This window comes from Spermophilus citellus (genome assembly GCF_964194105.1).
Source record: "Spermophilus citellus genome assembly, chromosome: 1".
Lineage (NCBI taxonomy): Eukaryota > Metazoa > Chordata > Mammalia > Rodentia > Sciuridae > Spermophilus > Spermophilus citellus.
In genome coordinates, this window is record NC_138182.1 from 73,200,577 (window position 1) to 73,216,198 (window position 15,622).

General features: G+C 40.9%; 1 long non-coding RNA gene across 1 annotated transcript in view; it reads right to left on the reverse strand.

The window, feature by feature from the left end:
- Positions 1-15,622, reverse strand: part of LOC308650059 — a 114,512-nt gene that overhangs the window by 8,118 nt on the left and 90,772 nt on the right. The window lies entirely within an intron of this gene.

Consider the following 15,622-nt stretch of genomic DNA (forward strand, 5'->3'; position numbering starts at 1 on the left):
AGTAATAGCGGTAATAGGTAATCCCACCTGGCTTTCATGGTCTTTGTGACATCGGTATGCAAAATTGGAGCCAAAGTCTGGCAAAAACTGGGAGAAAGCAAAGGAGGATTTCCTAGCAAATCAAGATTACACTACATTTCAGCAGCAAGGGACACATTTCATCACTAGTAGCTACAAACATCCCTGTAATGGTTAATTTGAATCCTCAACTTGATCGGATTAAGACATGCCAATGATTAAGAGGCTTCTGGATGTGTCAATGAGGGTGTGTCTAGGAATGAATGGCATGTGGGATAGCAAACTGAGGTGGAGACACTCTTTAGGTGTAGTCAGAACCATCCAAAAGGTTGGAGGATTGGATGGAATAAAAGTTGGGAAAACAAGGAAGCAGCAGCAGATGCAAGCTGAATTCTTTTTGAATGGGTTCTTGATTACTGCCACAACCACTCTTCCAAAGCAGACTCTGACAGTGATTCTCTAGGGTGTTTCCAGAAGCCTTCAGTCTCAGACTGGGGTAGCATCATTGATCCCTCTTGTTCTGAGACATCAGCTGTATAATATAATCTAATAAATCCCCTTTTATAATCATACTTCCCGTTGATTCTGTTCCTCTAGAGAACCCTGACTAATACAGCCCCTGTAGTTCATGAGACAACTCACCCCACACACAGAAATGAAGACCACTTCAGAAAAGAAATGAACTGTAGAGATGTAGCAGGGGTGATCAGATTTCTTGGCACTTTGCTTTAGCCCAAGGTGAAAAATCTTCTCATTTTAGTAAGATTTATTTGACACTGTCCTCACCAAATGAAATTTCTTTCTGCAGAGCCACTCCATGTTATGCCACACAGAATGTCCTTAGGGAAAGGAATATATGTGTGAAGCACATTGTATAGACTTTGTGATGGAAGCCCATCACTATGTATTTGTTTCTCCATTTCTCCAGTAGGCTGAGATCTTGGCATGGATTTAGTATCCAAGGCTGAACATGCATTATATGAGTAGTATGCTTTAAAAAATTACTCTTCCCTGAGAAGTCTCAAGTAATTATCTAGGATACAATACTTACATGTGTATGCATGTGTGTGCACACACACACATACACCCCATAATCAGCATTTCGATGATTTACAATTCACAAAGAACAATCGACATCATCTCTTATTGTTCAGAAAGTTCATAATCTTCTTCTCCATTAACCTCTGAAGATCAGTAAGTCCCATTACACAATGTCATGGTCATTTTCTCCATTCTAGATACTATAGTGAGACCTGTCAGGTTTTCAGGGTGGGATAGGATGGGAGTGCTAAATAGAAGTTGAAATTCACAGATAACTGTACCCTCTAGGAAGACCTCACATAGAAAGTTAGACATTATAATTAGATGCTAAAAAATATAATCCTATATCGATATTCAAAAGGGATTTGTTTTGTGTATTGGGTATCTTCAAGTCTCTCTGGGGAAAATCTGTAGTCAAGACTTTGATTAAACTTCTTAATTTCAGAGTTACAAAAATGGGCAATAAACTGGACTCACTGTACACATTACCTTATAAGAATGGTTTTCAATATCAGTAAAAGGTTGAGTCTTCCATGAGTCCCTGCTGCCTTCAGAGAAGAGTCCTGCCCTTTTGATGACCAGGAATGTCTTCAGCAACCAGCCAGTATCACCTTTTACTCCTCCCTATTGTTTATCTTCTCTCTCAACATCAAAACGTTTTCACATGATTTTTTTCTCTGACTAAAGCTTCTTTGTCCACTTTTCTACAAATACAAAACTGTTTCTTTCTTAAAAAAAAAAACCATCCCAAATGCTGCTTGGTCTGACCCATGTCTTGCTTCCTTTCTGGAAGCACCAAGCAGGAGAACACCTTGGGCAAAGGTCACCTGGCTCAGGAAGCTGGAAAGGTGGGAGGCAGGACTTTCTCTTGCCCACAGGTGTACTGGAGAACTCAAGTTGTCCAAAATGAAACGATAGTTTGGGGTAGAAGACCCTACCTGAATCACAGAGCACTGTGCTTACAGACAGCACCAGTTTACTACAGACCAAATGCTGTGTTTCTCCTCAAAATTCATGTGTTGCAACCCTAATCCCCAATGTGACGGTACGTAGAGACAGGATTTTGGGAGGTGATTAAGAGTCAGATTGGGTCATGACAGTGGAGTCCCCCTCATGGTATTAGTCTTTTTATAGAAAGAGAATGAAATCCTTGATTCTCTTTTTCTGCATATGCTTACCAACGAAAGGCCACATGAGACAACTAAGTAGGGAACAACACAAATATTCACAAAGATATTTTTTTAGACCTTATTAAGTACCTACTGTTTTCAAAGTGTCTTAAGTGTGGTGAGATGTGTGTAAAGATTATAGCAATGTGTTAGGTGCCCCTTGAACAAGAAGGGACATAGGAATGTACAAAAAATGCAAGGGCCTGAGCTTAATGAAGACAGAGGAAGAAGGAGGAAAAGGAGGAGGGCAAGGTAACACAGAAACTATTGGAAACTGAACTTGGACGAGTCAGCTTCTCATAACTTAAAAGGAATAAGAATGTGTGCTTCTATGTGTGGTGTGGGGCTTCACAAAGCAGAAATGTGGATGGTGTGGGGGACCGAAGATCACAGAGTAGGGAGGCTGCCTATAAATTCTCTGGCTAATGGTGAGCATACTCAATTCTTCACCCATCCTGTTCCATTGGATCATATGCAAAACAATGGCAATTAAACTATCCACAAAACCTGTTGGGAGTCTGATGACACTTTCTAGTCACCTCTTCTTCCAGGACATAGCTCTGAAGTCCTACTGAAATCGAGTTCCTTTAAAATGTAAAGCAATCACCAACCTTTGTCTCCTGAATTTTACTGTTTTGTTCTCACAAATACTGTTAATGATTCAGACTGCCACCCAGCTAGGAGGGCAATGGGAAAGGACCATCGAATGACTCTGTGCAAATTGATGGTGGACTGTACCAGCCCCAGTACTAGTTCCCATTCTCTTTTACTATTACATTCTGTTTGCGTATTTACAGAATGTGTTTATATTCTACTTAAAGCTTAGATTTTAAAATGATGAAATAACTTTTGTTTTTTTTTGTTTTTTTTTCTTTTGTTTCCAAAACTTATTTCCTTAGCAAAGAAAAATTACATTTTTCTGAAAGAAACCCATAAGGTAGGAACCACTCCCTACTAGAAAATCAAGCCCATAATAATCAATTGATGAGGGTGTGGCACATCCCTCAGATACACTGATGTTCAACGGGAGTATCTGAGGTGCTAAGGCACAAAAGGGAAAAATGAGGAATTCCTATTTTATAAGTTATAAAAATTCCATTTTCTCACACACACAACTTGTATTAACTAGGTCTTTGGTGTTCACACAAGAAGGTTTTGTTAAATGAGGTTCATCTTAAAATAAACAGGGAAAAATCTGTTAGGATTAAGAATGGAGAAGAAAGAAGCAAGAGTTTTATTGTGTTCTGACCTATGCTGTATTGGATTTTTGTGTTTCTCTATATGTATGTGTGTATGAGAGAGATGAAAGGAAGGGGGAGGAAGAAGACCCTCTTCATTATAAAGAATAAACCTTCCAACCATGCTTTTTGGCACTGAATATTGGACAGAGATATTGCCAATCCTTATTTGTCCAAATAACTGGAACATAATTATAGGGGTTTAATAGTAAAACTCTCCTGGATGCATTCAGAAAGTCTCATTAGGGATCCAGAAAACATCTTGGAATCTTGTAGCATTCCAAAGATATCACCTTGAGCAATTGTTATATTAGCAAAAAGGCAAAGATTTGATATACTAAAGACATCAGGTGAATGGGACAGCAATAATAAGTAATTCTACAGATGTTTAAATCTTACTCATCCTAAGAGCTCAAAATTCTGTCAAGAACATAAATCAAGCCAGGTACACCTGTAATCCCAGCAGCTCAGGGGGCTAAGGCAGGAGGATCATGAGTTCAAAGCTATCCTCAGCAACTTACCAAGGGCCTAAAAAACTTAGTGAGACCCTGTCCCAAACTAAAAAAAATAAAAATATCTGGGGATGTAACTCAGTGGTTAAGTGTCCCATACCAAAAAAGGAAAGGAAAAAAAATCAATTTATCCCTATTCCACACTTATCCATGTAGGGATGGCATCCTAAATTTGTTCATAAATGTCCCCTGGTGTACAATAGACTCTACCATAGAACAGGGACTAGACCTCTTACCTGCCAGGTTATATATATTACAAAATTTTAATCAGAAAATTGCTATCTTCAAGATAAGCTGGAGTAAAAGATAGGAGAATTTATGTTCCAATCCAGTTGGAACAGAAATAAACAAACAGAGTTAAAGATTTGACATGATATACTGGTAACTAGAAAGGGCAAGGCAGTTTAATTTTTGCATTAAAAAAAAGATTTTACTTTTTAAATGTTCCACTAAAAGTCAATTGGGAAAACTAAGAATTGGAACAAATGAGAATCTCCCAGGTCATAAATGGAGTAGGAAGCCTAAACACAGACATGGATTCAAGCTTCCCTCCAAATGAGAGTTTAGAGAAGGCGGTAGGGAGAAGGGCCTACACCTTTACTTGAAGCATAGCCAGCCCCTGTATTTCCGGAAAGAAGGAGTTTGGTGAGGGAAGAAGCTGTCGGAAATCTGATCAGGAAATAGGAAGGGGAGAGGAGTTATCTTGTATATTCATTTGCATAGAAGTACACTGCATTTACTTAAAATTGGTGTTTATATGGTGTTTAGATGGAGATTATGGTAAATAGGCACCAAAACACTTAACCCCTTCATCTATGCCCTGTCCATGGGAGACTTTGCCCCTCTCATTTGCATGGAGGGTGTTTAGGTTAAAAATTTGCCCTGATGCTGAATGTCAGAGATCTGGGAAAAGAAGCAGCAATACCAGTTGACAGAAGAGAGAGGGTTTACAAATGAGAACTTTGGCAATGGATTAAAACCAAAATTTGCAGTAGCTAAGAAAGTTGACCTGTCAGTGGCCTAATGGTTTCCGTTCTGGCTATTAAGTAGAGGAGATTTCTGTTCAAAATCCTACCCACAGACAGGAGGGGTTGGCCAAAGTCTTCTCGGAGAGACGGATATATCAAGCTGCTTCAGACCAAGCACTAGTTTCCCCTCCTGATGCCCAAAAGACACAGTTAAAGTGGTTGCTCAGAGTCAATGACAATCAGAAAATCTGTGAATGCGACTCTTTAGGAGACAAGTCACTGCTTTTAATTTATCATAATCCAACAGTTTTACCCTCATTGCTAACTGCTGTTGTTTTGGTTAATTGTGTGATATAGTCTAGGCTTCCCATTTCCAGAATTTTTCCATACAGGAGATTTTTATTTAAATGCTCATGTTATAATGCATATCTTTATTTAAATGCAAATGTTGTCCACTTCTGTCCAACTCCATCTGAAATAGGCAAAGGATGGTCTCCAGCAATTGGGCCAGTGTTGCCTGATTCAGAGTTAGATATAGGAACAAGAATGTGACCCTCTCTGCCCCACTGCTCCCTGAATATAACAATTATGCAAATTCTTTTTTTGTGTGCAGGCTTGAGAATGTGCTATGTGTATTTTCAGAGGGCCTGGAAAAGCAGTCTTCCTAGAAAAGAAAGGAATACTGTAATTAAATCATTTCAAGCGATTTGAATATAACATGGTGTTCCTACGTCTTCTTTGTAGTCTGAAACTACTGTCTTAAAGAAAGTATTAGATTTGTATCCTTCTCAAGATCTCTAGTTAGAGCTTCTTGCTTAAGAACAAAGGGAAGGTTGAACCTTTTATCAGAAACAAAGTTATAATTCAATGTTCCTGCATTTCCTCCAATGCATTTGGTGCTAGGGACCTATCAGGAGCAGATTGTCATCCTGGGGATTCGATAAAACCATCATTTTGGCAAAACAAAACAAAACAAAAATTTGGCCTCAGGAAATCATGAGTCATCTCTGTGATCCTTCCAGCTGTGCTTTGCACTGGGGGTAATAAATCATGCATAAATAATAATCACTGAAATTAAAAGTGTGGATGTTGGATAATTCTTTGTCATTGTTACTTACTAACAACAGTAATTTGGTTAAGTAAATGTATTGATATCAAATGTTCTTCATAGGCAGCTTTCAATTAGCAGGTCATGCATTCCATCTTCAAATCATACAACATCTCACTTGCTATTTCCTCCCTGATCATACTTTGGAATGTTTCCCTTTTTCTAGTTTTCTGATGCCTTTTTTCTCCTTGTAGTTTTTCTGGTCTAGTTTTCCTTTGAGGACAGACAGCACTCTGAGCCATGCCACTACTGACAGCACTGAAGAAAGGTCAAGGTGGGTTGGTTGTTGCTGCCAACGAAGGGTGGTGCCCTCTGTCATCCTCATGCTGGTGCCAGGGACCTGCTGAGCAAATGACACTTCCCACTGTCCCTTGGACCTCACAAGGTATGTCCAGGTGGGCTCCAAACTTCTCACTCATGGTGACAGGGTCCCCAGCCAACAGCCAGAAGTAGAGACTGGGTGTCAAATATAGCTCTGACTCCACTGAGCCTTTGTGGCTCTAGAAGAATCCACAGCATAAACCTGTTTGTCTCTGTACAGCTGCTCACACCAACTGCCTTTATCATCCAAGCTGGGAATCCACTCAAATCTGAGCCAAGGTAAACCATTGCAGAGACTCTGGTCATCCTGAACTGACAGAACCTACCTACCACCTTATCTCCAGTTCAGAGGTGACATTCATGGCACTCATCTTCCTTCATTCTTTTAGAAAACCAAGAAGCTAGAACTGGAGATGAACAGATGCCACCACTGTGGTCACTTGCCCCAAGCTACACAGCAATTCAGTGGTAGAGTAGAAATCAGAACCAAAGGCAGCAGATTGGTGCCCTGTGCTGGAATCACTAATCACTACAGCTAAATGACGCAGAGAAACCAATTTTAGATTAAAATTCTCATATGACAGATGCAGAAGCTAAGTCAAGAGAGGCTGATAAATAAGTCATGCTAATTTATAGAGCTTATACCAACACTCCTGGTCCTCAGCCCAGGTCTGTGTTCCAGCTACCTCTGCTTTCTGCACATGCTGGGCCTCTGAAGGCAACCATGTAGGTCCAGATCAATACTGTCAGTTAAAACTTGAGTATGACATTTGTAATTTTAAAATTTTTAGTAGACCCATTTTAAAAAGTATAAAGAAACATAGAGTTAATTTTAGTAATATATTTTATTTAACCCAATATACCCTTTTAAGGTGTATAAGCAATATAAAATAGTATTGATGCAATTCTGTGTGTATGTGTATGTGTGTGTGTGTGTGTGTGTGTGTGTGTGTGTGAGAGAGAGAGAGAGAGAGAGAAAGAGAGAGAGAGAGAGAGAGAGAGAGAGAGATACTGAGGATTGAACCAGAACCTTGGGCATGCTAGACAAATATTCATTCTACCACTGAGCTACACCTCTAGCCCATAATGCAATATTTTACATTATTTTTTTCATATCAATTCTTTGCTGCCCAGTGTTTTGGGGATGGCCATCACAGGACAAGAGACTGGGAGTGTGCCTGTGTGTCTTGTGGTTTCTGTCTCTTTTTGTTTAAAGCCACTAGAATTCAATCATGGGGTTCCACCCTAATGACCTTATTTAATCCTTATCTCCTCCCAAAGTACCCACCTCTAGACACCATAGTCAAATTGTTGCTACCCTCTGAATACCTCACAATGGGGCTTAAATTCCAACATAAGTTTCAAACCACAGCACCCTCTCCCCATTAATAACAGCTTCAGTGGCTTTCCACACCACTATCAAGACTAGAAAGAAAAATGTCCAATATGTTGCAATAGAACTTGTTTCCTGGTAGTTTCTAGGGTCTTTTCAAGACCTAAAATGACATAAAAATGACAGTGATCCTGAAATTGCTCAACAGATCGCTGTCTTATTGAATGCAGTCTCCTTTGGGCTAGAATTACTCACAAAATAAACTATGGCTCTCCCCTCATGATTTGTAGCAAAGTGGACTCAATTTCAAACTGTGCAGGCTAAAGGTGGGAAGCCAGGCAGATCAATGGCAGAGTTACAATCAATTCATGGCATCAAACTCCTCTCAGCCCAGATGACAACAACTTTCTCTAGATCTGATGTAATGCAGAGATTGTAAAGATAACTCAAGTATTATTGTTGTTTTTTTAATATTTTGTATGTAATTACAGTGGGAAAATGTTCTTCGTTCTCAAACTAGACAGTGGAATCCCATAGGTTTGTACATTGCAGATGCAGCCCAGTAGTGTCATCATCTAACTATTTAAAGAGTCCTGTATTAATTTAATAAAACTACCAACCATGTGGTCAATATTATATTTCCTGCTTCAAGAACAAAGCCAAGTGACTTGATATGAGTTAGTTACAGTTACTGTAAACAATACTCAATAATTAAAGTTCATTTTATCAACAGGAAAGGCACACAGTACTAGCAAATTAAATGCCAAATATAGCTGCATGCCCAGTGGGATCACCTAACACAGTCCAGGAAAAGGTAAACTCTAACTAGGATCTATAAGTTACTCCAGGAAAAAACTACCTTCATGAAAAAGGTTTGCAGTGGGCATTCAGTCTTCTTGCCTGCAGATAAGTGTGAGTTTAAGCCAACATCCTTTAGAAAGAAAGATCCTGGGGAAGGGTTAGTGCCTCACAAGAGAGAGAAACCTTTCTCTGTGGGCAGCTAGTTATTCTACCTGAGCTTTGAAGAGTCATGAGCTGCAGCAGACAGACCCCTACTGCCTGGCAGTGACCCAGAGTGTTCTTAGCTCATCCATCTTTTCCTTAAATAACTGGCAGTGGTTTAAGCTAGAATTAGATTTCTGGCATATTTTGTGCTATTTGTTTCAAGTTCATTAGCTCCTGATGTCACCCACAGCAGCTGTGAGGCTTGGCCTAAACAGAACAAAGGGTAGCAGAAAGCATAGTGGCCTGGTGCAGGTTTAGTCCTCCAACAGATCCATCTTGAAACCAATCCAGGTTTCTGGACACCCAAATCCCAAGTAGAAGGATCCAGGGATCATAGGTCTTTAAAATTACACACATTCTACATGATGGCAGTGGCCTCCGTCAATGGAATGGAGCAGAATAAAGCCCATCCCTTTGTTGCTGGCACATGGACATCTATTTCTTATCTCTAGCTCAGTTCTGGCACTTCCAGCATTTGGTTTCATTCATTTTCCCCTCCATCAATTTAACAGAGTCAAGAGCATGAGCTTTGAAGTTAGACAGGCCGGCGCTGCCCGTTTCGTGTGTGAGTTTTGATAAGTTGCACAACCATCTAACACAAAGCATTTTTGTGAGGATTAAATGAGTTCATACACGTTCTAACACTTGTCAGTGGTGCACAGGGGCACTCGATACATGTAACCTATCCCTATTTTATTCTTGGTATTGTTACCGGCAAAATTACTATTTGGCAGACATTATTCCAGGAAGAAGGGGTGCAGAAAGAAACAGAACCTAGGACTTACCCTGGAGAACTGGCTAGTGAGAGACAGGCAGGGGACACCATGGCCAGCAATCAGTATGGAAGAGCTGGCAGAGGACAAGCTACACCAGAAAAAAAAAAAAATCACTCCAAACTCTGTCCAGGTGGACAAGCAGACTGAGAAACTCTTAATGACTGGCTTGGAATCTGAGCTGAAGATGAAGGTGACCATGAGTGGTCTTTTCCTGGCAGGCAGTGGGGAACGTGGGACACTGTCTTGCCTTCCTGCATTCACATCCCAGGGCAGCCCACGTTCCAGCCCAGGATTCTGTCATTGGCCAACTCTTAGTGTCTTTCCTTCTTGACCTCTCTCGTGTTTCCCTCTGGTCTCTCTCCTCCACAAAGTCCTTCAGGAAAGACCCAGCCTCCAACTTCTCACTGGAGGACCTGAATGAAATATACAGGTATTTTGATATATATTTTTTCCAAATAATAAAAACTGGGAAATGCATGGCTGTTTTAATAGACCATTCGAGAGGTACACAAATGTAAAAGGCAGTGTAGCCAAGAGAACTCTGGGCTGCGAATGAGGGATGACGTTGTCATTAAGGCTTGGGAACTGACTTGAACACAAGTGTCTCAAATCACACCGGAGACAAAAGAGGCAGCCGAATGATGTTCCCAGTTGCCTACTTCCAAATTGCAAACAGACCTAATGAGCATGAAGCCTTTTTTTTTCTTCCAATTTTTATTTTTATTTTTTTCCATTTTTTTTTATTGGTTGTTCACAACATTACAAAGCTCTTGACATATCATATTTCATACATTAGATTGAAGTGGGTTATGAACTCCCAATTTTTACCCCAAATGCAGATTGCAGAATCATGTCGGTTACACATCCACAATTTTACATAATGCCATGCCACCTTTGAGGTTGGGGCTATACTTTGACCAGTTTGGTGTCTGGGCAGGAGACAGAGCCCAGCATCCGCTCAACAGTGAGACAGCTGCTCTTGGAACCCAGCCCCTCCCGCATGGCCCTGGGCTCAGGGCCCCGCTTGACAGCTTGATCTGAGCCCTGGAACCATTTGGGACCTCTAAACCACAAAGTTAGTTGCCCTGGGGAAAAGGAGAGCAACACTGAGTCTCTCATAACCTCTGGCACACCCTGGAGATTTGTGTGAGAAGGTTCTGTCTGCGGCCAGGGCTGTGTACTGCAGGGGGAGGCCACAGCAACATAAAACAGAAGGAGAACACTTCAAGGTATATTTCCCTTTGTGCTCCCCCGCCCCCAGTCCAAGGCATTTATTCCAGGAATGAAGGCTTAGCTATCAGGGCAGTGAATATTTAGTCCACAATACTGCGGGTCCTCCAACACTAGCAGCAACCATCTCGGTCCTCTGGCATACAGCACTGCTTTCATAACATGCCTTTTTTTTCTCACTAACTTTTTCAAAATTACTGACTTTGTGGGATCCTGGGGGAAGCTGTAAAAGGCAGATCAAACGAAACAGCCTCTGCCCAACCCAGCCCCTCCACCATTCAGGCTCCTGGCCCATCCATCACAGCAGCATGCTATTTACAGCCCTTTCATCTCTCACTACCTGCTTGTGAAAAGGAATGAGGTCAAAAAGAAAAGGGCAGGAGGAAGGAGGTCCTGAAGTCCACTGAGGGTCACATCTAAAGAGAGCAAAGGAGACCGAAGTGAACAGAGAGAATGCCCTAATATCCCTCCTGTCCGGGGCAAAATTCTCTATTCCTTCCACAGAGCTTCCATAGCTCTTCACACAAAGCTCTGCTCTAGAAGTTTCCACAGAGTGATTGAGCATCTGAACTAGGCAGCTCCTGAGCCAAGGCAGGTGCTCTCTCTCACTCTTCTGGGCCTCATGCAACCTGGTTCAGGCCTAATGGAGGTGCTCCTTGAGGGTTGGATGGATAGAGGACATACTTGGTAAAGGGACCTTGGAAAGGCACCACAGGACACACACACACACACACATACACACACACACACACAAATGAAGACTCTGCAGTAGACTTCTAAGATCCCTTCCAGTGTGCTGAAGTTTTATTAAAAACAGTGTGGGCTCACTATAGAAAATGTGAATATTGCAATAGCCAATTGCCCAATTGTCCATATTCCTACAAACCAATGCTGTTATTTTTTATTGGCATTTATTTCCAACATCTTAAGATTTTTATCTAAACTAACATATACCTATCCCTCATTGTATTAGTCCATTCTCTGATACTAGAATAACACACCTAAGGATGAGGATTTTATGAAGCAAATAGGTTTACTTAGCTCACAGTTCTGGAGGATCAAGGGCATGGTGACAGCATTGGCTCAGTTCTGGTGAGGACCTCATCATGGACGGGACCCCGACAGCAGGAGCATATTGGTGAAGGAGAAATCAGACGGCAAGCAGGGAGCTAGATACCATGAAGGGGCCAAGCTTGCTGTTTTAAAACAACTCTTCTCAAGAGAGAATTAACCAAGGTCCCATAAGACCTTCCTCAATCCTTTTTGGAGGGTAGCACTCCTGATGCCCTAAGGACCTCCTACTGTGTTCTACCTCTTAAAGTCCCACCTTCTCTTAACCTCACAAGACCAAGGAACCAAGCCTCCAACACATGAACAATCAGGGGACAAAACACGTTCAAACCATAGCACTCAATGGAAGAAACTTTAGCTTCCATTTAAAAATAATAATTATGTAGTGTCCTATGAACAGGACTATGCTAAAAAACTAAGAAGGAGGTTTCAATGCTCCCAGGCTGTTTTCTTCCACTTGTGCAGCCCTCCTTAATAAGCTCCACCACCACCATCTCAAAGGCCCCTCCTTCACTCCCTCTCTCCCTCATTCTCTCATCCCCTCTTCTTCTCCCCTCTCCCACACACATGCACAGACCACAAGTCAGGGTCCCAGAGCACTCATTTTTTTTGTGTGTGGATCCAAATTTTATTCACAGCAAGTGACAAGAAAAAACAACTCATAGGAAATAGTGCCTGGTAGGTAAGACTCCACCAGGTTGCTCTCCGACAGGGCATTGTCATGGAAACAGTGGGGCAAGCTTTCATCTAAAGAGTTCGAAATTAAGAAAGTGGAGAACTCAGCACTGAGGTTCAGAAGGACATGATGGCTTTGGAGAAAAATAACCCAATACTCTGGAAATCACACTGCTGAGGGAACACCAAGTCAGGTGCTTTGCTAATTGAACATTTACAGTATAGCAAGAATGGAAAAGAAGTTCTTTACCATGTCAGAATAGAACCTATTTATTTCCCTGAAGGAAAATAGCTTTCCTGGTTTATTCAGTGAGAGAGAAAAGGAGGAAATCCATCACTGGGCTTCCTTCTATCCTAGCCTGAACCTCCCTCTTTGGGGTCCACCAGGGTCTGTTCTATCATATGTGGCACCATTCGCCCTCTGACCACAGCTGTAAGGATTCATTTGTCCTACATGAAGGTGAAGGCAGCTCGCTGATGTATGATCTTGGTGGCCTAGCAGCCCTCCACACAATGTGCAGGGCCCAGCAGGCAATTAGCAACTTACTGAACTGATGAATTAATTATAAAGCTTGAGAACTAGGCTTGATAGGTTTTGGTATTTCCTTAAGTCTACCTTGGACTCGCCAGGGGCAGCTCATAAATTTTTCCTTAACCTCTTTCCCCTTTCTGAAAAGTAAAATTTGGTTGAAACTCATCATCAAATTTTGTTGAAAACCCATATATTTTACACACATTTCCTTTCTCAAAATTCCTACTGAGTTTAAAACATCTCCTTTGGCCTCCTTCTCCCTCAGTTGTCTTGATGTAAGAGATGTGACCTGTATGAATCCAACTCTCTAGTAACAAGATGAAAATTATACTTAGAAAGAACAGGCTCATGCTGCTCAAAAATAGACATTTCTATGAACTGTGTAACGTGGGCATGTGTATATTGGGACTGTCCCCATTCCAGGGCTTCCACGGGTTCCTGAGAAGCCAAAGTTCTCTTTGTCTAAATTACAGTCTGCTGGTGAGAGAAACATCAAGTCAGACCAAGATGCTGAAACAATAATGAAAAGTATTTCTTCCAGAAAACTCAAAAAGCCTTCCCACACACCACCCAATAGGACATTTACAGGAAAGAGCAAAGGTAAAAACTGAATCCAGAGGACCTCAGCCCTATCAATTCTCATTCTCCTTTCTATTGTCTACCCTTTCATTCACTGCATTTTTCTGTCCATCCTATACATGTTTCTGAGCACTTATTTCACTGGTAATCAATAGCAATCAAGAAAATAGTCACTCCTGCATCAATGATTGACCACCGATTCCATGGCAGATCCCATCCTGGTCACTAGGCTGACCAGAGTGAGCACAAGAGCCAGGGCTCTGCCTTGTGGAGCTAGCTCAAAGTCAAACAAGGAACCAGTCACTCAACAAATTAACAGAACTGTATTGCACATATAGAGCACGATTTTTCAAGACGGAATGTGCTCTATATGTGTAATATGAAATGAATTGCATTCTGCCATCATGCATAACAAATTAAAATAAATTAAAAAAAAGAAACCATTCAGTAATGTCCCAATGATGTATTCCTATGTGTTGATGTAGTCATGTATGTTACTCACAAACTTAATTATCCATGTTAAATTTAATTGTTTAGCCTACAGCTGCCTCTGTACCTACTGTAAGTTTGGCTTAAAGACTTTTCCACATGTAGTAAGTGATAACCTAACCTGTCGTGTAAACTGATAGTATCCTACTCTTGCAACAAGCAACTCAGTCTCAGTCAACCACAAGCAGTCAACTGTTCAAGCCACATTCAAAAAGATAGGTTCAAGCTACAATCAGCCAGCTTGTCTCTACTTCACTTCTGTGTACTGTACTTTGATTCCTTTTCTCTGGCTAGAAATATAACCTTCCTATGTGATAGGATGGGGTATTCTGAACCCTTTTTGTCCAGACTGTTGCCCAATTCTAGTATCAGACACACAATAAAAAGAATCAACTAACATTTGCAAAACAAACAAACAAACAAAACAAAACAAAAAAACTGTAGCTCCACGCCAGGATACATGCTTAGAAAGGAAATATAAGAGAGGGACCTTTTTTACATTTACATTTGGAATTAAGCTAAGGCATCTCCATGTAAGGTCATTTGAGTTGAGACCTGGAAGATAAATAAGATTTAGTCACTTGAAGGGTAGAAAGAGGAACCTTCCAGGCTAAGGAAAAAAGTATATGCAAGAGTTTGGGGGTGAAAAAAGGTTAATGTGCAATGAATGAAGAAAGGAAGAAACAGGTAGAAGACTGTTAAGATGAACAGGGCCATTCATAGGGACCCAAGAAGCCACACTAAGGACTTTTATGTTATCTGAAGTGCAATTGGAAAACATGAGAGTGTGTTTTGTTTTTAGAAGAGAAGTAAGATGATCCTGTATACCCTCATGTGCCACTTAAGGTACTTCTGACAAATCCTTAAGCAATTTCATCATGTGGATGCCCTAGAGTGCACTCACACAAACCTAGAGGGCATAGGTCAGTCACTCCATGAGGCCTCTCAATGCAATCAAGAGATATGGTACATACAAGCTGCGAATGGTGTAATACAACAGACTGTTTATAGCAACCATTTTTTCATAAATTGGAGTAAACTCTTAAATAATGATAAAAGTATAGTATAATAACTGTATAAATAAGAAACATAGTCATTTATTATCATTATCAAGTAGGAGATACTGTATGAAAAAAATTGCATCGCTAGACTTTTATACATCTGGCAGCACAGTGAATTTGTTTATACTAGTATCACCACAAACATGTGGGTAATGCAATGTGCTGGAATTTTATGACAGCTACAATGCCACTAGGTGATAGGAAATTTTAAGCTCCATTATATTTATGGGAACCACCATCATGTAACTGGTCTGTCATTGACCAAAATGTCATTATGCAATACCCAACTGCTTAAATACTTATCTGTTTTTTAAGGAATTGAAATATTTTAAAGATCACTGTGGCTACTGCCTAGAGACTGAATCAGATGATGATTATGCTCATTATGAAGCAGTTGTATCCCAACCTCAAGGACTCCCTTCTAGATTATGCTTTGTGAATCTGCTTGGGGGAGCACCCTTAAAAAGTGCATTTCTTGGGGCTGGGGCTGTGACCT